General features: G+C 44.4%; 1 long non-coding RNA gene and 1 other non-coding gene across 2 annotated transcripts in view; one reads left to right on the top strand and one right to left on the bottom strand.

Annotated features, from left to right (window-relative positions):
• Nucleotides 1-23079, top strand: part of LOC119933717 — an 84572-nt gene that overhangs the window by 32951 nt on the left and 28542 nt on the right. The window contains exon 2 of the long non-coding RNA XR_005452602.1: nt 18694-18765. This is a non-coding gene — a long non-coding RNA (uncharacterized LOC119933717). The remainder of the gene's footprint in view (nt 1-18693; nt 18766-23079) is intronic.
• Nucleotides 8004-8075, bottom strand: TRNAP-AGG. The gene has a single exon. It is a non-coding gene; the product is annotated as a tRNA-Pro (tRNA).

Consider the following 23079-nt stretch of genomic DNA (forward strand, 5'->3'; position numbering starts at 1 on the left):
AAGCCACCATTTTGAGTATTTTTCATCCCTGATGGGAAACTCTCAAGCCTGGTAAAAATCCTGGATGAGTAAGTGTGTGTGTTGAACTCAAAAAGAAAAGGGGACCATCACTCCCATTACTCAAAGTGGTGGGCACTTATGCCTTCACCCACTGAAGGACCAAAACAAAGGAATCCCACTTCCAATAGAAAAATACTAAATAAAGGAATAATTTGCACCATCAGGCTCTGTCACTTGACTGCTATGTGACTTTGGGCAAGTCATTTAACTTCTCTGTGCCTCAGTTTCCTCATCTGTAAAATTAATGAGTCCTCTGAGGGACAGGGACTGTGTCCAACCTGATAACCTTGTATCTACCCCAGTGCTTAGAACAGTGCCTGGCACGTAGGAAGCACTGAACAAATACCACACTTGTTATTATTATCTTTTTAAATGGCATCTGTTAAGTGTTTACTATGTGTCCGTCACTGTTCTAAGCACTGGGGTAGATACAAGATAATCAGGTCAGATATAGTCCCTGTCCCACATGGGGTTCTCAATCTAAGGTGAAGGGAGAAAGGTAGATTGTAAGCTCATTAGGGGCAGGGGACATGTCTGCTAATTCTGTAATATTGTGCTTCCCAAGCACTTAGTACAGTGCTCTGCACATAATAAGCACTCAATAAATGCCATTGATTGATTGATTAAACAGGTTATAATCCCATTTTACCAATGAGGAAACTAAGTCCCGGAGAAGTTAAGTGACACAGCAGGCAAGTGGCTGAGTTGGGATTTGAACTCATGTTCCCCAACTTCCAGGCCCTTGCCCTTCTTCTCCATTGTCATGCCTCTCCTATGGAGGATAGTGGTAACATCTACTCATTCTATTTTGCTCTCCCATATGCCTAGTAGAGTACTCTATACAGTGCCCCAGCACTTAGTATATTGCCTGGCCCATAGTAAGTGCTTAACAAATACCATAATCATTAATTATTATTAATCTGCAGACAGAAGGTGCTCAACAAATACTACAGGCTGATTAGGCTGGTCTAGTGTAAAGAGCACTGGTTGGAAACCAGGAGCCAGGTTCTAGTAGCAGCTCTATTACTTGTCTATTGCATTACTTTGGGCAAATCAATAAACAATTGATGTGGTTACCTCACCTACAAAATGGGATTAGAATACCTGTTCCCTTTCCTGGTAATAATAATAACAATAATGATGACATTTGTTAAGTGCTTACTATGTGTGAAGCACTGTTCTAAGTGCTGGGGAGATATAAAATGATCAGCTTGTCCCACGTGGGGCTTACAGTCTTTATCTCCATTTTACAGAGAAGGTAACTGAGGCTCAGGGAAGTTAAGTGACTTGCCCAAAGTCACACATCTGACAAGTGGCAGAGGCAGGATTAGAACCCATGACCTCTGACTCCCAGTTCTGTGCTCTTTCCACTAAGCCATGCTGCTTCTCTAGATTCTGAGTAGATTCTGAGTCCTAGGCACTAGAGGGACTGTATCTGATCTGTTGATCTTGCACCTACCCCAGAACGCGGCATGCAGTAAGCGCTCAATATTTACTATCATTATCCTCAAACTGGGTTTTCCAAGAACCACAGGTAGGAACTGAAAACAGTGTCCCTTTAGATGCAAAGCTCAATGTATATCCCTCTCCAGAGAGAGGATAGGAAACTCAACACTAGGACAACACTATCAAAATCTTGATTAATATTATTTAATTGACATCATTTGGGTCAATTAATTCACTCCAGAAACAACATACCCAGGAATGCTAGCTTCTTAGACTAAAATCAGACATCCAATCTTTAGCGCACATACCAAATTGTGGGGAAAGGACTAGGTCACCTCTAATTGGTAAAAAGAACATGAGAATGTCACTTAACAAAGCGAATAGCTTCCTTCCTGGAGATTGTTATATTACTGAGTTTCTGTCTAATGTCTGAGCATTTGTTTTTCTTTCCCAGACTTCAGCCCAAGGCCAGCCATTTTTGTTACCCACTGATGGCTGCTTCTAAGTTGCAGCAGGAATCATTGCTATTACCATTAGCAGATAATGTCTTCTGAACCCTGAATTATGTCTGCCCCCTTGCCAGAGAGAAGAAAGGGGTTGATAGATTATACAAGAGATGCCAGTTCTTTTTGCTTGGGGCCAACAGAACATCAGATTGAAACAATTTTGCAAAATTCACATTTCTTAGTCCTAATGAACTCTGCCTAGTTAGCTAAGGATTGGAGGATTTGGTTCTCATTCTTTATGAGGCAATTCATCACAGAAGGACTGAAAAATATTATCTGAGATGAAGCAGACTCATGTGTTTGTCCCACTGGGAGACTGTGATCTTGTGCCGGACTCCTAATTGTCCTGGAGACTGCCTGATTGAAAGCCACCCCTTGGGGATGCTGGTTCTACCCTACTTTCATGATACTAGAGGTAGGAGCATGGTACCATTAAAAGAAGTTAGGTTGAGAAGAACTGTGAGGGCAAACTGGGAAGTATGGGTGAAGAGAGAAGACGTAGAATGGGACGAGTTGGTGAAGAGACCTGAAGCCAAGTGTGCGGAGTTGTGGCTTAATGCAGGGGAATGATGAGAAGCCAGTGGAGGGTTTTGAGGAGTGGAGAGAGATGCATTCATTCATTCTTTCAATTGTATTTATTGAGCGCTTACTGTGTGCAGAGCACTGTACAAGCACTTAGTACAGTGCTCTACACATAGTAAGCGCTCAATAAATACAATTGATGATGTACTAAGCGCTTGGGAAGTACAAGTCGGCAACATATAGAGAGGGTCCCTACCCAACAACGGGCTCATAGTCTAGAAGGGGGAGATGGACAACAAAACAAAACATATAGATAGGTGTCAAAACCATCAGAAAAAATAGAATTATAGCTATATGCACATCATTAACAAAATAAATGGAATAGTAAACATGCATAAGTAAAATAAATAGAGTAATAAATCTGTACAAATATATACAAGTGCTGTGGGGAGGGAAAAGAGGTAGGGCAGAGGTGGGGATGGGGAGGAGGAGAGGAAAAGAGGGGCTCAGTTTGGGAAGGCCTCCTGGAGGAAGTGAGCTCTCAGTAGGGATTTGAAGGGAGGAAGAGAGCTAGTTTGGCAGTGTGGAGGGAGGGCATTCCCGGCCAGGGGAAGGACGTGGGCCAGGGGTTGATGGCAGGACAGGCGAGAATGAGGCACAGTGAGGAGGTTAGCAGCAGAGGAGAAGAGGGTGCAGGCTGGGCTGTAGAAGGAGAGAAGGGAGGTGAGGTAGGAGGGGGTGAGGTGATGGAGAGCCTTTGAAGCCAAGAGTGAGGAGTTTTTGCTTGATTTGTAGGTTGACAGGCAACCGCTGGAGATTTTTGAGGAGCGGAGTGACATGCCCAGAGCATTTCTGTACAAAGATAATCTGGGCAGCAGAGTGAACTGTAGACTGAAGTAGGGAGAGACAGGAGGATGGGAGCTCAGAGAGGAGGCTGATGCAGTAATCCAGTCGGGATAGGATGAGAAATCGAACCAGCAAGGTAGCGGTTTGGATGGAGAGGAAAAGGCGGATCTTGGTGATGTTATGGAGGTGAGACTGGCAGGTTTTGGTGATGGATTGGATGTGTGGGGTGAATGAGAGAGCGGAGTCACGGATGACACTAGTACCCTCCCAAGCACTTAGTACAATGCTCTGTCTAATAGTAAGCACTTAGTAAATACCACTGAAAGAATGAATAAGCAGCCCTAGCAGATTTCATGTGGACTCTGAGGATTAATCTCTCTGTATCTCAGGTCCTTTTGTGCAACAATTATAACAGACTCTTCATCCCAGTATCACTCTAAGGGCTAGGGAGGATGAAGAATTTTATGTCCAATACAGAGTGGAATGCAAAAGTTCTCAGTAACTCCTGACAAGCACAGCAAGCGACATCCTCTCCTTAGGAAGTGATTTGGAATCCATTTCATTACAATGTCAGCACTGAATCTGGCCTCTTGTAGCAATAGCAGATGGGAATTACTTTCTTGTTGCCTGGATAAGTGTCGGGGCTGGCCTGGCTCCAAAATCATTAGCAGGAAATCCCAGCAGGAATGCTTAGTGTGGGGGGTCTGGGAGGGGGGAGATTTGAGGAACTGACACTCTACAGCTTCCATCCCCCACTGTCCTCCTAACTCTGAGACAGTGAGGAACAGCTTGGAATCAGATATAACCTGAGCTGCCACAGACTCTGATCATGTAGGCATTGGTCTAAAAGGATTTTTCCCAGCATCCCTTTGAGGAAACCTGACCCTGGTTTGTATCAGACCCCAAAGAGAAGGTGATGTCCTAGTTTCATTAATTTTCGTTCATCAGTCTTCGTTTGGAGTGATGGTTGAGAATGAGAAGCCAGACTCACGAGGACAAAACTAAAGAGAAATAAATTTAGAAGGCCAGACTGTCCTTTGGGAGAGCCACCAGGATCCAACACACCATCAATCAATCAATCAATCAGCCTCTCAATGAGCGCTTACTGTGTGCATTCCATGGGGAAGCAGTGTGGCCTGGTGGAAAAGAGCATAGGCCTGGAAGTGAGGAGACCTGCGCTCTATTCCCAGCTCTATCACTTGTCTGTTGTGTTACCTTGGATGGTTTCCTCAGTTTCCTCATCTGTAAAATGGGGATTGAATGCCTGTTCCCTTAGGGCTCCCCTAAAATAATAATAATAATGGCATTTATTAATTGCTTACTATGTGCAATGCACTGTTCTAAGTGCTGGGGAGGTTACAAGGTGATCAGGTTGTCCCACAGGGGGCTCACAGTTTAAATCCCCATTTTACAGATGAGGTAACTGAGACCCAGAGAAGTGAAGTGACTTGCCCTAAGTCACAAAGCTGACAATTGGTGGAGCTGGGATAGAGCTCGGTGCTTCAAGGACTGCAGAGAGCCTATGCCACACTAGGTCACTGAGTCACAGTAGGGTGCGGAGAGTCACTGTTCACTTCTCTATCTCTCTGGGGACTCCTGGTGCACTTTTCTGCAACCCTCAGTGACAGCAGAGCTCATTTTTGGTTACTCCTTTCTTCAGTCCATGGGGATATTGTGAATGTCCCCTCTGAAGCCAGAGGAGCTCTCTGAAAGAAAGAAATTCTCAAAAGAAGGAGAGGTCTGCAGGTCCAAGTTAAGGGTCGGCTAGTTCACAAGAGGGCCTGGGAGTAGGTGTAATTTTGTCACTGAGGAGTACAGGCCAGACCAGATTCTGTAAAATGGAGATTTAGATTGTGAGCACCACATGGGACAACCTGATCACCTGATCGGGGGAAGCAGTGTAGCTCAGTGGAAAGAGCATGTGCTTTGGAGTCAGAGGTCGTGGGTTCAAATCCCGGCTCCGCCACTTGTCAGCTGGGTGACCTTGGGCAAGTCACTTCACTTCGCTGGGCCTCAGTTCCCTCATCTTTAAAACGGGGATGAAGACTGTGAGCCCCATGTGGGACAATCTGATTACCTTGTATCTACCCCAGCGCTTAGAACAGTGCTTTGCACATAGTAAGCACTTAACAAATACCAAGATTATTACTATTATTATTATTATTATTCTGCTGCCCTATCTGATGGATGTCTCTTACTTAACTCGAGGCCTGCTTGTCTTTCTAGACTCTGTTTCATCTAGACGGTAAATCCGTTATGGGCGGGAACATGTCTGCTAATTTTGTTGCATTGTGCTCTCCCAAGAGTTTAGTACAGTGATCGGCAAAAAGTAAGCACTCAATAAATATCAGTGACTGATTTTAAAACAGAAGCAGCACGGCCTTATTGAAAAAACACAGGCCTGGGAGTCAGCGGACCTGAGGACTAATCCCAGCTCTGCTACTTGTCTGCTGTGTGACCTTTCTCTGTGCTTCATTTACCTTATCTGCTAAATCGGTATTAAGAATGTGAGCCCCATGTGGGACATGGACTGAGTCCAACTTGATTAACTTACATCTACTCCAGTGCTTAGTCCAGTGCCTGACACAAAGTAAATGAGTAACAAATACCATTAAAGAAAAAAAACTTCCTTCTTTCTCCTAAATCACTTCTTCCTGGCCCAGAAACCTCTGCTCCAAGGGGGTGAGAGTGAGAAGGGCCAGTGCCAGTGAGCTGGACTGAAGGGGTGTGCCTGGAAGGGTCCAGTTCTCCTATCAATTTTTTTAAATATTATTTATTAAGTGCTTACTGTGTGCTAGGTACTAAGCACTGAGGTAGATACAAGGTTGGACACAGTCCATATCCCACTAGAAGCTCACAGTCCTAATCCCCATTCTACAGATGAGGTAGCTGAGACCCGGAGAAATGAAGTGACTTGCCCAAGATCACACAGCAGACGAGTGGTAGAGCCAGAATTAGAACCCAAGTCCTCTGACTCTCTGGCCACGCTGCTTCCCACAATCCATCAGTGATATTTACTGAGCACTTACTATGTGCAGAGTACTGTACTAATCACTTGGGAGAGTAAAACACAACAGAATCAGCAGACATGCTCCCTTTCCATAATGAGCTTAATCAATCAATGGTCTTTACTGAGTGATGACTGAGTGCAGAGTGCTGTACTAGGGATTTGGAAGAGTGCAATAAAATAGGGTAAGTAGACTGGATCCCTGCTCACAAGGAGTTTACAGACTGGAATGGGCCTAGCGGCAGGGAGCTGTCAGTTCTGGGACCAGCTCCAGGAGCAGTTTGTACTATTCACCCTGCAATCTGGGGTCTCAGAAAGTTGGGGTACACTACTACTACTTCTACTACTAGTGAACTCCCTCCCTTCACATCTGCTGGGGAAAGAGAAACTGGGTCTCGGGGACCATACATAGAACTCAACCTTTATTCCAATCCCATCCCCTCCAAGAGACCTTTCCTGTCTAAGCCCTCATTTCTTCTACTCCCTCTCCCCTCTGTATTGCCCTTGCCCTTGGATTTGCACCTTTATTCACCACCCCCATCAACACCTCGGCACTTATGTTACATATCTGTAATTTATTTGAAAGTCTGCCTCCCCCACTAGACTGTAAACTTCTTATGGACAGTCAGTCAGTCAATCTTATTTATTGAGCACTTACTATTTGTAGAACACTGTACTAAGCACTTGGAAGGGTACAATATAAGAATATAGCAGACACATTCCCTGTCCACAATAAGCTTAAAGTCCAGAGGGGGAGACAGACATTAATATAAATAAAATTACAGGGTATGTGTCAGCCAGCTCTGTTATTCTGTATTCTCCCAAGCGCTTGGTACAGTGTTACGTACACAGTAAGCACTCAATAAGTATGACTGATTGATTGATTTGACTGCGAAGCTCAGCTGCCCACCTAATCCCATGACAGCAGCTCATTCTTCCTGCAGATTCATTCATTCAATTGTATTTATTGAGCTCTTACTGTGTGCAGAGCACTGTACTAAGCGCTTTTGAAGCCTTTCTCCCAGCTTCCAGTTCCTCCCCTTGTCATCCCAGGGTCCAGCTTCTTCCTCTCTGCCAACCCTGCCCCTTTCCCTCCACTTTCTCCCCTCCCCTCCAGTCTTCCCACCTCCATCCCCCTGGGACCCCAGCATCACCCCCCCAAGGCTTCCCCAGGGCACCTAACCCCCTCCAGGATTCTCCCATCCCCCTAAGAAGCCCCTTCTCCCCAGCTAGCTCCTCTTCTCTTCCCCAACCCCTGCCTGGGGTTCATCCAGACTCCTTCTCTAACTCTGTTTCCTTCCTTTGAAGTCTCTGTGGCCGGGGAAAGAAACGAGCCCAAGGAAAGGCTTTAGCCCCAGAGGGCAGGGAATGTGTCTGTTTATGATTATAGTTTACTCTCCCAAGCATTTAGTACATCATTTTGCACAGAGTAAGTGCTCAATAAATATGACTGAATGAATGAATAAACCCAACCCTGATCCAGGTTTGGCTTGCAGCAGGGAGAGGTGGCTCAGGGGACATAAAACTAAGAGCCAGTTTGTCCCCTCCATCCATTCCAAGTCCCAGCAGGCTCTCCCTCGCCACCCGAAAAATAAAACCAGGTGGGAAAAAAAGCAGGGCTCGTCCGGGATTTGAACCCGGGACCTCTCGCACCCTAAGCGAGAATCATACCCCTAGACCAACGAGCCGGCTCAAGGAGTAGCTGGCCAGATGTGGTCTTCTATGCCACATCAGCAGCAACCAAAGCATCTGGTTTCAGGAGGCGGCTCCTTTCTCTCCTCTCCACGTGGCTGGGAGCCCAGGCCCGCTCCATTCCTTTTTGCTCCTCCCAGCCTCCTTTTCCCACTGCTCCTGGCTCTTTCTTCTTTCTCCCCTCTGTCTCCAGACTCAGACTGTCATTTCCCCAGCTGATTCAAAAGGCAGGAGCAGGCAGACCCCTGCCTACCTCCTATTACACATAGATTGCTGCAGGGGACTGGGGAGCTGGACGCAGGGGAGAGGACAAGTAGCCAAGTGAGCTGCTCCAAAACAGAAGACTTGTTCTTGGAGGTTGATTCTCTCTGTGACTATGACAGGCCCACTGGCTGTCTCTGCCATGCTGGCTGTCCTGCCTTGGTTGTCTCTCCCACCCTCACTGTCCCAGGCACAGTTGCTGTCTCTGCCCTGGTTGCCCCTGCCCTCATGGAATAAAAATAATAATAATAATATAATGGTATTTGTTAAGTGCTCACTATGTGCAAAGCACTGGTCTAAACGCTGGGGGGGGGATACAAGGTCATCAGATTGTCCCACGTGGGGCTCACAGTCTTAATGCCCATTTTACAGATGAGGTAACTGAGGCACAGAGAAGTTATGTGTCTTGCCCAAAGCCACACAGCTGACAAGTGGCGGAGCCGGGATTAGAACCCATGACTTCTGACTCCCAAGCCCAGGCCCTTTCCACTGAGCCACGCTGTCTCTGCCACTCTCACTGCCTCTGCCACACTGGCTTTCCCTAACCTGGTTAAACCTGATTCCTTAATTGACCCTACCACCGTGGTTGCCTTTGCCATCCTCCTGACCCCTGCCTCCAAGGCTGCCTCTACCACCTTCACTGCCTCTGTCACACTGACTCTCCCTGCCCTGGCTTCCCCTGCTACCCGTGTAGTCCCTGCCACTTTGACTGCCCCTTCCACTCTTACTGCTCTTGACTATTTTGCCACCTCTGCCACCCTGGCTTTACCTATCCTCACGGCCCCTGAGTCTTTTGATGCCCTGGCCTCCCTGGCTTCCCTTGGTTTGATCTGTTTGCAGTTGGCTGCCACAAAGCAACTGACTGGTGGTTCTTGAGTCTGTGAAGTGGGCCTCCCTGACTCCCTGCTGGATCCCTGGCTGTCCCAACCCTGACAGCCAACTCCACCTTCCACTTGGAACGTGGGTCTGGGACCCTGCCTGGGTCAGGATTACTTACCCCACCTCCAGCTCTCTAGTAGCAAATGTCTAGTACAGTGCTCTGCACATTGTAAGCACTTGATGCACACTACTATTATTACTATTTTACTACTGTTACTACTACTTTTAGATTACGATCCCCTAAAGAGACAAAGACCGTGTTTAGTTCTCACTGTCTTATTTTCTCCCAGGGTTTAATACAGTGTTTTCACATAGTAAATACTTAATTAATACTACTACTACTACTACAACTACTGCTACAACAACTAATTCTACTGCTGATAAACTTGCCCCCTTCAGCTCTGGTAGGGTAAGAGAATAATAATCATAATCATAATCATAATTGTGGTATTTTTTTAAGTGCTATCTATGTGCCAGGCACTGTACTCAGCACTGGTGTATATACAAGGTAATTGGGTTGGACACAGTCCATGTTCCACAATAGGGTTCTCAGTCATAAACCCCTTTTACAGATGAGGTAAACTGAGGCACAGAGAAGTTAAATAATTTGCCTAAGGTCACACAGCAGACAAATAGCAGAGCCTGGATTAAAAACCAGGTCCTTCTGACTCTTCGGCCCGTACTCTATCAACTAGGCTATGCTGCTTCTTTAAAAATAAAAGGCAAAAGTTCCGTTCGTTTTGGGGAGAAATAAGATGATGGGACTCGGGATTCAAACATAGGACTCAATCCTCTCCCACCTCCTTACCCTCCCGGAACAACTGAAGCTGGGCAGGGTGGCTAACGTATAGGTATGAAGGAACCATTAATTCTCTTCCTTCACTGGATGGGGGATTCTGATCTCCACTGAATATTCAATTTATTGATTCCAATTCCACACTACTCACACAAATTTTTACGTCTGTTAGAGTATAAGTGCCACCAAGAGTATAATAATAACGATGGTATTTGTTAAGCGCTTACTATGTGCAAAGCACTGTTCTAAGCACTGGGGAAGATACAAGGTGATCAGTTTGTCCCACGTGCGGCTCACAATCTTATTCCCTGTTTTACAGATGAGGTAACTGAGGCCCAGAGAAGTTAAGTGACTTGCCCAAAGTCACACAGTTGACAGTTGGCGGAGCTGGGATTTGAACCCATGACCTCTGACTCCCAAGCCCATGCTCTTTCCACTGAGCCACGCTGCTTCTCTAAGTACCACCCAGTTAGAGTATAAGTGCCACCCAGTAGCATGTGAATAATGCATAAAGTTAGTCCCAAAACAGGGGTGATTGTGTGTCCCTAGATGTTTAAAAAAGGTCACAGATCTTTCCTGCATGTAGATTAACCCCCTTAGGAAGCATTAATTATTTTATAATTATCCAGTTATAGGCAAACAATACTGGCAGCTGTTAATATTGTGTTTCTTAGACCGCAATAAAATCTTAGGAGAGAAAAAATTGCAGCCTTTCACCTTGTAATTAAAAGGAACCTAAGAGGAATGAGCTGTAAGTCAGTGAGTCAAAATGAACATCCGCTGCATTCTGCCTAATGATGTATCTGGGGTACTTAGTTATTAAGTGATTATCTATCCCTCTTCATTCTGGTTTGTGATTGTCTCTGCTCTCTGATCTTCCAGCTACAAGGTAAGGGGGATTTTCATGGTTGTGCTCGTTTCCCAGAATCCTACAGAGGACCCAAAGAAGAAGCACTGCTAGGTCAAGCTAGAACAAGTGTCCAGACTTAACGTATTCAGCATGGCCTTTCTAGTATCCCTAAAAGCTCAGGTCATTTATACCCAAGCACTTCCTTTCTGTGACAGTTGTGAAGATTAAATGATTCGTTCCAGCAGCTAGGAATCCAAGAACAATTTTTAATCCCTGAAAGAATTAATAGAAAATGAAAAAAACTCTCTTGTGCAATTAATTTAATTCTAAAGAGCAGAACTTTCATTAAGACAAACTTAATTCTGAGTCCCCATGCCCCTCCAATAGATCAGAAGGGTCTCAGAAGAAATCAAATTCTTCTCTGCTTATAATTTTATCTCTTAAAGAATTAATGACTTGATCAGGAATCATATGGCACTGAGGTCTAATTCTCCTACAATTAGCTGTGGGAACATTCTCTTCCGTGCACTTTTAATCCAAACTTTCTTATTCTGGTTTTTTTTTTTTTTGGCTTTTTTTTTTTTTGGCTTGTGAGGCATTTGGAAATACAGTACATATACAATCTCGCACTCCCCTGGTCTTTTCACTCCAATCCCATCTGTCAGGCTCCCAGCTTGTCTCAGCACCTTCCTGCCACCATCACTGTGCCAATACACTTGCAGCTTTTCAGCCAAATCTTTGTCTCCCTTCCTCCCTCTTTCCCTAGTCAGAAGAGGCGATGCCTCCATCGTTGAAGCAATTTGTGTCTGAAATCCTGAGGGCCATATTGAGTTCACCTCCTCAGATGAATTCAACCTACTTGAGCAGGGGAATTCTCCTTTACCCTCTCTTACCAGTCTTGCTGATGGAGGAGCACATCTGAAACTTCCCTGCTTTCACTCCAGGTAACCTGGGAGCCTGAGAAGCAAGGTTGCCTAGTGGGCCTGGGAATTAGAAGGACCTAGGTTCTAATCCCATCTCTGCCACTTGCCTGCTCTGTGACCTTGAGGAAGTCCCTTAACTTCTCTGTGCCTCAGTTACCTCATCAGTAAAAAGGGATTTGACACTACGTCCAACGTGATTATCTTGTATGGACCCCAGGGCTTTGTACCGTGTCTGGCATATAGTAAGTGCTTAACACAAATCATAAAAAAAGCTGTTTCTCATTTTGGTCTTCTGCTGACCACTTTGATTTTTCAGATCCTCCTGCTATTTGTCTTGGGCTTTCAAAGAGACCCCAGGTAGATCATGAAGCCTGGTTCTGCTTCCTCCCTTCTCTTTCCTTTTACAAACAATGAACAGGGGAAGTGTTTACCAGCTCTATTGTACTGTACTCCCCCAAACACTTACTACTGTATTTCTGAACAGTAATTATGCAGTCAATCATCAGTTAATTATCCACACTGTGGATTATCTGCAGCAGATTCATATACTCTCACTAACTTCCCTCAGACCTTTTCCCCAACTAAAACATATTCAGCTCACAAAGAAACTCTCCCTAAGCTCCAGAGTTCAAAAACTGCTTCCTCCCATCACCAGACACATTCCTGGATACCTCTCAAGGAAGCGAGAAAAAGGTCCCTGTTTTGCATTATCCATTTCCTCAGGGTATCCCCTTAGTTTAGAATTGGTGTCAAATTAATTTCAATAGGAGCAAAGTAATGCCTAGATAGAGACTCACAAATGCAAGCCCACAATTAAAGGTAATTGTACAAGGAGAAGTTTCTTTTTAAAATGAGAAATAGACTCATTCAATTAATCCATCGAATTTACTGAGCGCTTACTGTGTGTAGAACTCTATACTAAGCACTCGGTGTAGTACATTTAAAACAGAGTTGGTAGGCACATTCCTTCCCCACAGTGAGCTTACAGTTTAGGGCGGGAGTCAGGCATATATAAATTTATTACTTATAATACAAAATTTATACATATGTACCTAAGTGCTGTGGGGATGAGGGTGGGGTGAATATCAAATGTGCAAAGGTCACAGATCAAGTACACGGACACACATAGAATCTGAAACAAGGATAGGAACTTACTAAGCACTTACACTGCTTAAACGCTTAGTACATTGCTTTGCACACAGTAAGTTCTCAATAAATACAACTGAATACGATTGAATGAGACCCAGTTGACCCTCTGAAAATCCAAATTCCTGGGAAGATAATCGAGTGATTGGTTCAAAACTGGAAATCACTGTCAGGGCAGTGAGGTATATTGAGACTGTGGACCATAGCCCTTTTGTTAAGCTTGTTATGGGCAGGGAACATATCTGCTAATTCTGTTGCATTGTACTCTCCTAAGTGCTTAGTACAGTGCTCTGCACAAAAGTAAACACTCAAATATAATCGATCGAATGATTGGTTTTCCAAGCTCCTGTCAAAAATGATTTTTTTTTAAATATATTCTTTTTACTTATTTAGGAGAGATTTTCATATTGTGTTCCTTTGATTTTAAGGCTGCCTCCTTTCAAATGAGACATAGTTTGTTCTGTGAGAGACCTTATTTATCATTTCCCCCCTTCTAATAGGCATGAGACAGCTTGTAGGGGAGACGGCCCCCTGGGTAGAAATCTATCAATGTGAGTTTCAATTAAAAACCAGTTTCTGCTCCATCGGAGCCAGCGATAGCTAATAATTCAAGGGCTACATTTCTGCCATGAATCATCCTTGAATTAGAACTAATGATAGCGCCTGTCCCTTCCTTGAGCAGATCAGCCATTACAGCAACGGTTAGCTTAGCTGGGGCCATCAGTGAAAGGGAGTGAAGACTGCTATTGGTCCCATGGAACAATGGGAAGTAAACATCTTTCAGTTATGAGCATGTTCTTGGGCAAATCCATTCCCACTGGTCCTTCTGAAGATGACAAAATATTCTGTCGGTCAAACTTCCTTGACCCTACTCACTACCTTAATCAAAATGTCATTTTCCAAGGCACTCACTCTTTTACTGTCTCCCCGAATCATTATTTTCAGGAGGTGAATGCAAAATGATAGAGATCTTTGCCTCATTAGCTTCCAAGGTAGGTCACCAAGGATGAGCTAGGGTATCAGCCTGGGACTTTTGATTCCAGGAGATCCAAAGTCCTCATGTTTTTGAGTTGGAAGAGATTAGGATCCGTCCACTCCTCTGTTCTGTGATTGGTTCTTGGGATTCCAATTGAGGAGAATCTTCTGTCCCTACTAGCTGATGGAGAGAAGCAGTGTGGCTTAGTGGAAAAAGCATAAGCTTGGGAGTTAGAGGTCGTGGGCTCTAATCCCAGCTCTGCCACTTGTCAGCTGTGTGACTTTGGGCAAGTCACTTAACTTCTCTGTGCCGCAGTTACCTCATCTATAAAATGGGGATTAAGATTGTGAGCCCCATGTGGGACAACCTGATTACCTTGAATCTCCCCCAGCACTTAGAACAATGCTTGGCACATAGTAAGTGCTTAACAAATACCATCATTATTATTCACTAGATTGTCAGCTATCTGGGGGCAGAGATAATATCTACAAACACTATTGCATTGTTTCCTCCCAAGTGCTTAGTAAAGTTCCCTGAATCTACTAAGCGCTTAATAAATATCATTGATTGATTCAGCAATCACTTGCTAGCCACAAGACATGTCGGCAAGTGTCAGTTTTTCAGAAGACAAAAGATTGCCCCATTTTGAAACTATAATAATCCTACTGACACTCCTTCCAGGTGATGGTCTAAAAATAGGTTCCCTAGGAGATCTCTTCTGGGTTTGCATCTCCCTCCAGTTTCATATCTCTAGTGAGAGGTCAGATTGATTATTAATAATAATAATAGTGGCATTTGCTAACCACTTACTATGTGCTATGCACTGTGCTAAGCGATGGGGTAGTTCTAAGATAATCAGGTCAGAAACAGTTCTGACCCACACAGCACTCACAGTCTAAGTAGAAAGGAGGACTAGTGTTTTATTTTACAGATAATAATAATAATAATAATGGCATTTATTAAGCATTTACTATGTGCAAAGCACTGTTCTAAGCGCTGGGGAGGTTACAAGGTGATCAGGTTGTCGCATGGGGGGCTCACAGTCTGAGTAACAATAATAATAATAATAATAATGGTATTTGTTAAGTGCTCACTCTGTGCAAAGCACTGTTCTAAGCACTGGGGGGATACAAGGTGATCAGGTTGTCCCACGTGGGGCTCACAATCTTAATCCCCATTTTACAGATGAGGAAACTGAGGCACAAAGAACTGAAGTGACTTGCTCAGGGTCATACTGAGAGGTACACAGCTAGAGAGACACTGACACTCAGAAATCTACACAGAGAAAAGGCTCACACATGAGCACACACACACACACACATGCACACACACACATACACACTCACAGGTACCCACACAAACCTAGGAACCTACCCAGGTATTGGACACTCCTACATACTCAAACATACAGATGATGATGATGATGATAGTGGCATTTGTTAAGTGTTTACTATATGCTAGGCACTGTACTAAGCGCAGGGGAGGATACAAGCAAATCATTCATTCATTCATTCATTCACTCGTATTTATTGAGTGCTTACTGTGTGCAGAGCACTGCCCTAAGTGCTTGGAAAGTACAATACAAAATCAAGCTGGACAGAATCATTTGTCCCCCATGGGGCTCACAGTCTTAATCCCCATTTTCCAGATGAGGGAACTGAGGCACAGAGAAGTGAAGTGACTTGCTTAGGGTCACATAGCAGACAAGTGGCAGAGCCGGGATTAGAATCCAGGTCCTTCTGACTCTCAGGCTCGTGCTCTAACCAGTAGGCCACATGGCTCAAGGACAATGACCAGCACACCCACCCCCTGTTGGAAGAGCCCCTCCTTGTTTAAGGGCCTGGAGGGTTTTTTGCCTCCTAAAAACTCAGTCCAAGCCCAACTGGAGGACTCAGGACTTCTGTGAAGGTCCCTAAATATAACGCTCCAAATGCCAGATCAGGAAGGATGGCAGAGTCTAAGCCTCGGGCACCTCCACAGAGACACTGTGATGACCATGCACAGCGTCATCAGCCTGAGCAGAACTGGAGATGTTAGTTCAGTTCAGAGATCAAGTGGGCCAGAGTTTATTTCCATGTCTTCCCTCCTTCCCCTCACTGCCTACAGAGATATGCATGTATTAATCCTGCCAAACACAAAGGGACACTCACAGAGATTCAGACAGTCTCAAGGACACATGCACACAAACACATGCATACGCACAAACGTGCATACACAACACACACCCAGCAGAATCATCCTCCGTTACTAGAAAAGATGTTTTCTAAGTAATATCAGTTGGTCCTAGATTACACATCCCAGTTTGACCTTGAATACACCCCAAATCGCAAGTCCTGGTACAAAATGAATACACCATACTCCGGTCACTGGAACACCAAGGTGTCCTGAAAAGAAGCCAGTACTCATTACAGACTAGTCAAATGCCAGCCTATCGTGGTCAGGACAGCAGGCAGAAAACAGCAGGAAGTGGTAAGTGTGAAGGGCTAATCATTACACTTTAATCAAATTCAATGAACAATCATGCTGCTTACTCTTTATTGCTCTCTCAAGGTCCTTGCCAAGCAGAATGAAGGGGACATGACCTAGTGAGTAGAGCACAGGCCTGAGAGTCAAAAGGACCTGGGTTCTAATTCCGGCTCCACCATTTGTCTGCTGGGTGACCCTGGGCAAGTCACTTAATTTCTCTGGTACCTCAGTTACCTCATCTGTAAAATGGGGATTGAGACTGTGAGCCTCACGTGGGACAAGGACTATGTCCGACGTGATTATCTTATATCTACCCCAGTGCTTAGTAAAGTGCCTGGCTCATAGTGAGCACTTAGCCGATGGTGGCAGTGGAGTAGGAAAGGGGAGGAGGAATGGGAAAGGAGAGAAAGTTTGGTTTCCAGGGATGGGGCTGAATTTCCTGAGCCACTGGTATAAGCTTGTGTTAGCTTTGAATGGTTCACCCGATCTGTGGATCTTGATTTGTTCTACAAATGAAACTAGACGGGGTTCGAATTTAGTGGCGTTGGATGTTCAGCAGGGCAAAAGACGCTCTTGCTGAGTAGTACCTTCGTGCCGTGTGATGATTTTGCTTTGAAATTGTCATAGGTCTTACCTACAAAGCTCGGATTTGAGCTGAAAGGCTCAAAGCTCTAAAAGCATCAAAGAGAACACCAGGCCAAGTTCCAAGGTCACACCTAGAACTGCTTTTCTGTTTGTACTCTTGCTTTCAGCAGACTTTAATATCGACAAGTAGCAAGAGCAGAATCTGCTTTTGGCATCTATTTTAGCTTCCACACGCCCCCACCATCTCCTCTCCTTGGATGTTTTAGACTTGTCCTCTAAGCCCAAAACAGCAGGGGCTTTGGAGTCAGAGGTCATGGGTTCAAACCCTGGCTCCATCACATGTCTGCTGTGTGACCTTGGGCAAGTCACTTAACTTCTCTGAGCCTCAGTTACCTCATCCTTAAAATGGGGATTATTATTATTATAAAATGGGGATGAAGACTGTGAGCCCCCCGTGGGACAACCTGATCATCTTGTAACCTCCCCAGTGCTTAGAACATTGCTTTGCACATAGTAAGCGCTTAATAAATGCCACTATTATTATTATTATTATCCTTCTGAAACTCGCCTTTTTGTCTCAGCCCCAGGTGCCCCTGGAAAGGAAAAGCCCAGGAAGCTCGATCCACCTTTTTCCCATTATGTAAAAGAAATGATAGTAAAAACTAGGGTAATTGTTAAGCGCTTACTATGTGCCAAGCACTGGGGTAGATACAAGACAATCAAACTGGATTATCCTTGTCCCACATGGAGCTCATGGTCTAGTTAGGAGACAGTAGGATTTAATTCCCATTTTGCAGATGAGGAAAGTAAGGCACAGAGCAGTTAAGTGACTTGCCCAAGGTCACAGAGCAGACAAGTGCGAGAGTTGGGATTAGAACGCAGGTTTTCTGACTCGCAGGCCCGGGCTCTTTCTACTAGGTCAAGTTGCCACCAAGAAATGCCAACTGAATGCCAAGTTGATGTTCAAATCAAGTGAAAACTCCTAACCAGGGGATTCAGGACACTTCACCAACTAAGGTCTCTGCCTTCCCCTCCTCACCAGCCTTCCTTATCTCTTACCCCAGGCTCCACCCTGCAGCTAACCAAATCTGTGGGCTGAGAGCCTCAGTAGGCTTAAGAAGGTTTGAATTATGGCCAAGAGGTCCAGAACAGTCTCTTAGCAAGAAGGTTAGCACTGGAGAGGGGAAGTCTTAGGTGGGAGCATCAGTTCCATGATGGAGGAGGTAGGAAATCCTTAAGCCCCATGGAATTGGCACAGTGGACATGATGCCATTAATTTTGTCCCCAACGTTTTAAGGACAAAGTGGACTCTTGTAGCAACTCTACTCACCCTTTAGTGCTGGAAGGAGATTAGAAGTGGGGCCAATATGATAGACCAACTTCTAAATATGTGCCCCACAGCAGGCCCGCATCACAGCCATGCCACACCTTCATTCGTTCATTCAATCATACTTATTGAACACTTACTGTGTGCAGAGCACTTTACTAAGTGCTAGGGAGAGTACAATACAATGAAAAGACACATTCCCTGCCCACAGTGAGCTAACAGTTTCAACCCTGGAACCCAGTATTAATCACAGTTGTGGTGTTCGTTAAGTGCTTTCCAAGTACCAAACACCACAATATGTGCTGGGTTAGATTCAAGGTAGTCAGGCTGGACATAGCTCTTGTTCTACATGCGGCTCACAGTATGAGTGATTGAGAGAACAGGTATTTCATCTCCATTTTTCAGGGCGGGGAGCTCTGGAAGTTTGTTTAATGAAACATTGCCACTGACTGAAGTGTTCAAGCATGAGAAGAGCAGGTAAGCTTTATACCATATTCAGTTAAGGATGACTGTTATTGCTTGTGAAGAATGTCATGTTGTGCAATGATGACTAAAGGACAATATGGAAGCTTTTTAATTATCTTTGTCTCTAAGGAATAAGGAACAGCTATAATTTAACAAGGATCTATGACCCTCCTTGGCTGTTTCATAACTTTGCTCCTTACTGGCACAGTCCAAAATATGGCATTCGGTTCTGTGAATACTGAACTAAAAGTAAGGAAATGAAGGTTCTTGGATTCTGCCGGTAATTGAACTTCCCTGAAGAAAAAAGTGAATTCTTCATATTAAATCAGTTGGCCATAGAAATGTTTTTATCATGCTTTACTTGTGAATGGTGAGGAACCTGGGGGGAACAAGTGTGGCCTAGTGGAAAGAGTATGGACTTGGGAGTCAGAGGACCTGGGTTATAATCCTTGCTCTGCCAGTTGCCTGCTGTGTGACCTTGGGCAAGTTACTTAACTTCCCTGTGCCTCAGTTTCTTCATTTTAAAAATTGAGATTTAATACCTGTTCTCCCTCCAACTTGGACTCTAAGCCCAAAGGGTCAGGGACTGTGTCCAACCTGATTAACTTATACCTACCCCAGTGTTTACTACAGTGCTTGTTACATTAGCAAGTGCTTAAGAAATACCATAATAATAGTGTATATTTATTCTTACATACTCCAAGTTCATCTTTCTACTTATTCTGACGGTTTTGACACCTGTCTACATGTTTTGTTTTGCTGTCTGTCTCCCTCTTCTAGACTGTGAGCCCGTTGTTGGGTAGGGACCTTCTTTATATGTTGCCAACTTATACTTCCCAAGAGCTTAGGACAGTGCTCTGCACACAGTAAGCGCTCAATAAATATGATTGAATGAATGAATGAATGAATGAATGAATGAATGAGGAAACCGAGGCAGAGAGAAGATACAAGTGACTTGTCCATGGTCATCAAGCAAGCAAAAACCCAGGTCCCCTGGTACCCAGGCCTATGCTCTTGCCACTAAGCTACACTGCTAGGGTTCTTGTCCTCTCTGTTGGATTCTGAGGCTTTGTGCACCCCTCTACTGAGGGTTGGAGAGAGGGGAGGGGGAACTTCTGTCCCAGAGTTCACGCCCTCCTCAAAACCCCTCCCCTTCAAAGGTCCCCCTTAACTTTGTCCCCACACACAAATTAAATAGAAGGCATCCCCAAAGTTAGGAATTTCTGTTTGTCCACCAACAACCACGAGGATGGATGGCTTTCCAAGAAGGTCACACAACCCTTCCAAGAATTGCCACTCTCAGAGATGGAATTCTGGGTTGAATTGTTCATTGGTCCGACTTGGGAATGACATTTGTGCCTACTGACACAGCGTGGCTCAGTGGAAAGAGCCCGGGTTTTGGAGTCACAGGTTATGGGTTCAAATCCCGGCTCCACCAGTTGTCAGCTGTGTGACTATGGGCAAGTCACTTAACTTCTCTGGGCCTCAGTTCCCTCATCTGTAAAATGGGGATTAAGATTGTGAGCCCCCCGTGGGACAACCTGATCACCTTGTAACCTCCCCAGTGCTTAGAACAGTGCTTTGCACATAGTAAGCACTTAATAAATGCTATTATTATTATTATTATTATTATTATTATTATTATTACACACACATGCACACACCCACATCCACACCTCTCCCACCCCCTGGGAAAATATCATTTATTTGGTCTGTAATGCTCTCCCCTGTCCGCTGCACTAAAACATCTCTCTCATCCAAAACTGAACTTCTTACATACCCTCCCAAATCATCTCCTCCATCTAGTAGAGAAGCAGCATGTCCTAGTGGGTAGAGAGTGGGTAGTCTGGAAGTCAGAAGGACCTGGATTTTAACCCTGGCTCTGCGACTTTTCTGCTGTGTGATCTTGAGCAAGTCACTTCACTTCTCTGGGCCTCAGTTACCTCATCTGTAAAATGGGGATTAAGCGTGTGAGCCCCATGTGGGACAGGAACTCTGTCTAACCTGACTAATTTGTATCTAACCCAATGCTTAGAACAGTGCCTGGCACACAGTAAGCACTTAACAAGTACTATTATTATTATTATTATTATGCTACATAGCATTTAAACACTCTCAATCTCTGGTAACACTAATGGAACCATCTTATAGTCCCCATTATTTGAGTTTTCACTCATGTACTTACCTACTTTTGCTTCTTCCTTCTATCTGTAATTTATTTTACTGTCTGTCTCCCCCCGGAATCATGGGGATCATGCCTACTGCTTTTAATATACTCTCCAACACACTTCGCATCATGTGCTACATACAGTAGCTGTTCAAAAAATATTACTGACTGACTGATTCCCTCAAAAATATTGAAAGCTCTACTCTTCCATGACGTCTTTCCAGATTAACTGTCCCCTCCTCAACTCACCCCCCCCCCCCCACCCATCCCGGCCAACTTTGGTCACTTCAAACATTTCAGAAAGGTTCCATCACTCCTACAACAGTTTCCTCCATCTCTGCCATAAGGCTTTTACCACTCCTCTCTGCTCTCCTCATCATGATTTCGGCTCCCAGGTCTTGCAATCTCTAAGACATAAATAAGCGTATACCAAAAGAGTTGTTTTATGTACTTCAGGGTCTTACGACCATGCCCACATGGACCATTGCCAAGTTTGAGTAAGAAAAAATGAAAAAATGACTTAATGGAGGTCTTTTCCACTTCTCTATGAGACTTTGTGCCTCACTGAGGTAAGGTTGAAAAATTACAGGGCTACAGTGAAACTCATTATTCATTTCAGTTCTGGACATTTCCACTGATTTATAAACATTTCGAAGATATATGTGCTTAATGCTATGTGCCGGCTTCTTTTGGACCCCTCATACCATCGTTGTATTTATTTTCTGTCATGACATGAACATGGTAGCAAAGGACAATAACCCTTCTTTGAATTGCTGAGGTTAAAAAAAAATCTTTTGGTCAGATTACTGATGGGCTGCTAAAGGAGCATACAAAGAATTTCTATGGAAATTTCTAACCAGCAGCTGGAAAATAAGCAAACTTTTTTGGGACATTTGAGGGGTCAATTCATAGTGAAGAATATTACAAAATGAAGAGTCTTCTCTTAAGAAATGTATCATGAAATATTTAGGGGTTAAGTACTCTTCCCTAATTAAAGCAAGAATAGAGATAAGCAAGGACACCATCTGGGAGTCGTATCTGTGGCACTGAACAGTTGTATTCTGCTTTTCCTTGTCATTCCTAATGAAAAGGTAATGCTTAATAATACATCTTCCTTTGTTTATTAAGCCACCATGGAATTCACTCTTCCTGCTCATAAAAAGCTGTGGTGCTTATGCAGTGAAAGTACACAGACTGAGTGACATTTCAATTAAAGGTCAGAGAACTTAGAATGTAAGTATATACCTGGGAATTTGTATACTTCTGGTCACAGGATCTGTGCTGGAAACTGACTGCCCTCCATTGCCAGAGTTTTTTCTAGATTAGTGATAGTTTAGCCTCATCCATGTGCTACCAAAATTGCAACATGGATTCAGCCCCCAGAGTAGGTACCCCAAACTGTATCTCACCTCCCTGCTGATACAATAGTTCACTGTCTTTTCAAAAGCCTCTGACCCAGGACCCACCCCAGTTACTCATCACATTTGGCTAATTCCTGCTTCTGCATACTTTTCCAGTGCTTAATACAGTGCTATGCACACGGTAAGCACTTAATAAAGACTATTACTACTGCTGCTAATACTGAGTTTACCTAGATACTGAACTTGATCCACAATGGCATGGTCAGTTCTCCCAGTGGAGCTCAGAATCAAGAGATCTGAGTCCTGGCCCCAGCTCTACCACCAACCTTCTATGTGATTATTGGCAAGTTACCTAACCTCTCTGACCCACAGTTTTCTCCTCTGTAAAGTGGGGAGAATCATACCTGCTTCGCCCTACCTCTCAGGCATCACTGTGAGGATAAAATGTGTTAGCGCAAATGGGCCTCAGAAAAATATAAAAGTTCTGAAGCAACTCAAGGTATTATTAAATAGGCCTTTCAAGTTCTTTGAAAGACTGTAAGACAGCATGGAGCACAGCCTGAGTTTGAGTTTCAGACCACAAAAAGGTTGGCCAGTGGGTGTCGGGGGAAGGCTGGGAATGAGAGTGGAGGAGGGGATGCTATTCAACCATCTATGTTCCTGTGAGATTAGTCCTCGCCAAAATTACCACATTTGGCTTCTTGGACCCGTTTTGCCAACACTTCCTGAAGGCCAGGTTTAATATTAGCAAAAATTAGTTTTGTTCCTGTAAATGGAGCAGCAGCGGACATAGCACCA

This window comes from Tachyglossus aculeatus, chromosome 10 (genome assembly GCF_015852505.1).
Source record: "Tachyglossus aculeatus isolate mTacAcu1 chromosome 10, mTacAcu1.pri, whole genome shotgun sequence".
NCBI classification, from domain to species: Eukaryota; Metazoa; Chordata; class Mammalia; order Monotremata; family Tachyglossidae; genus Tachyglossus; species Tachyglossus aculeatus.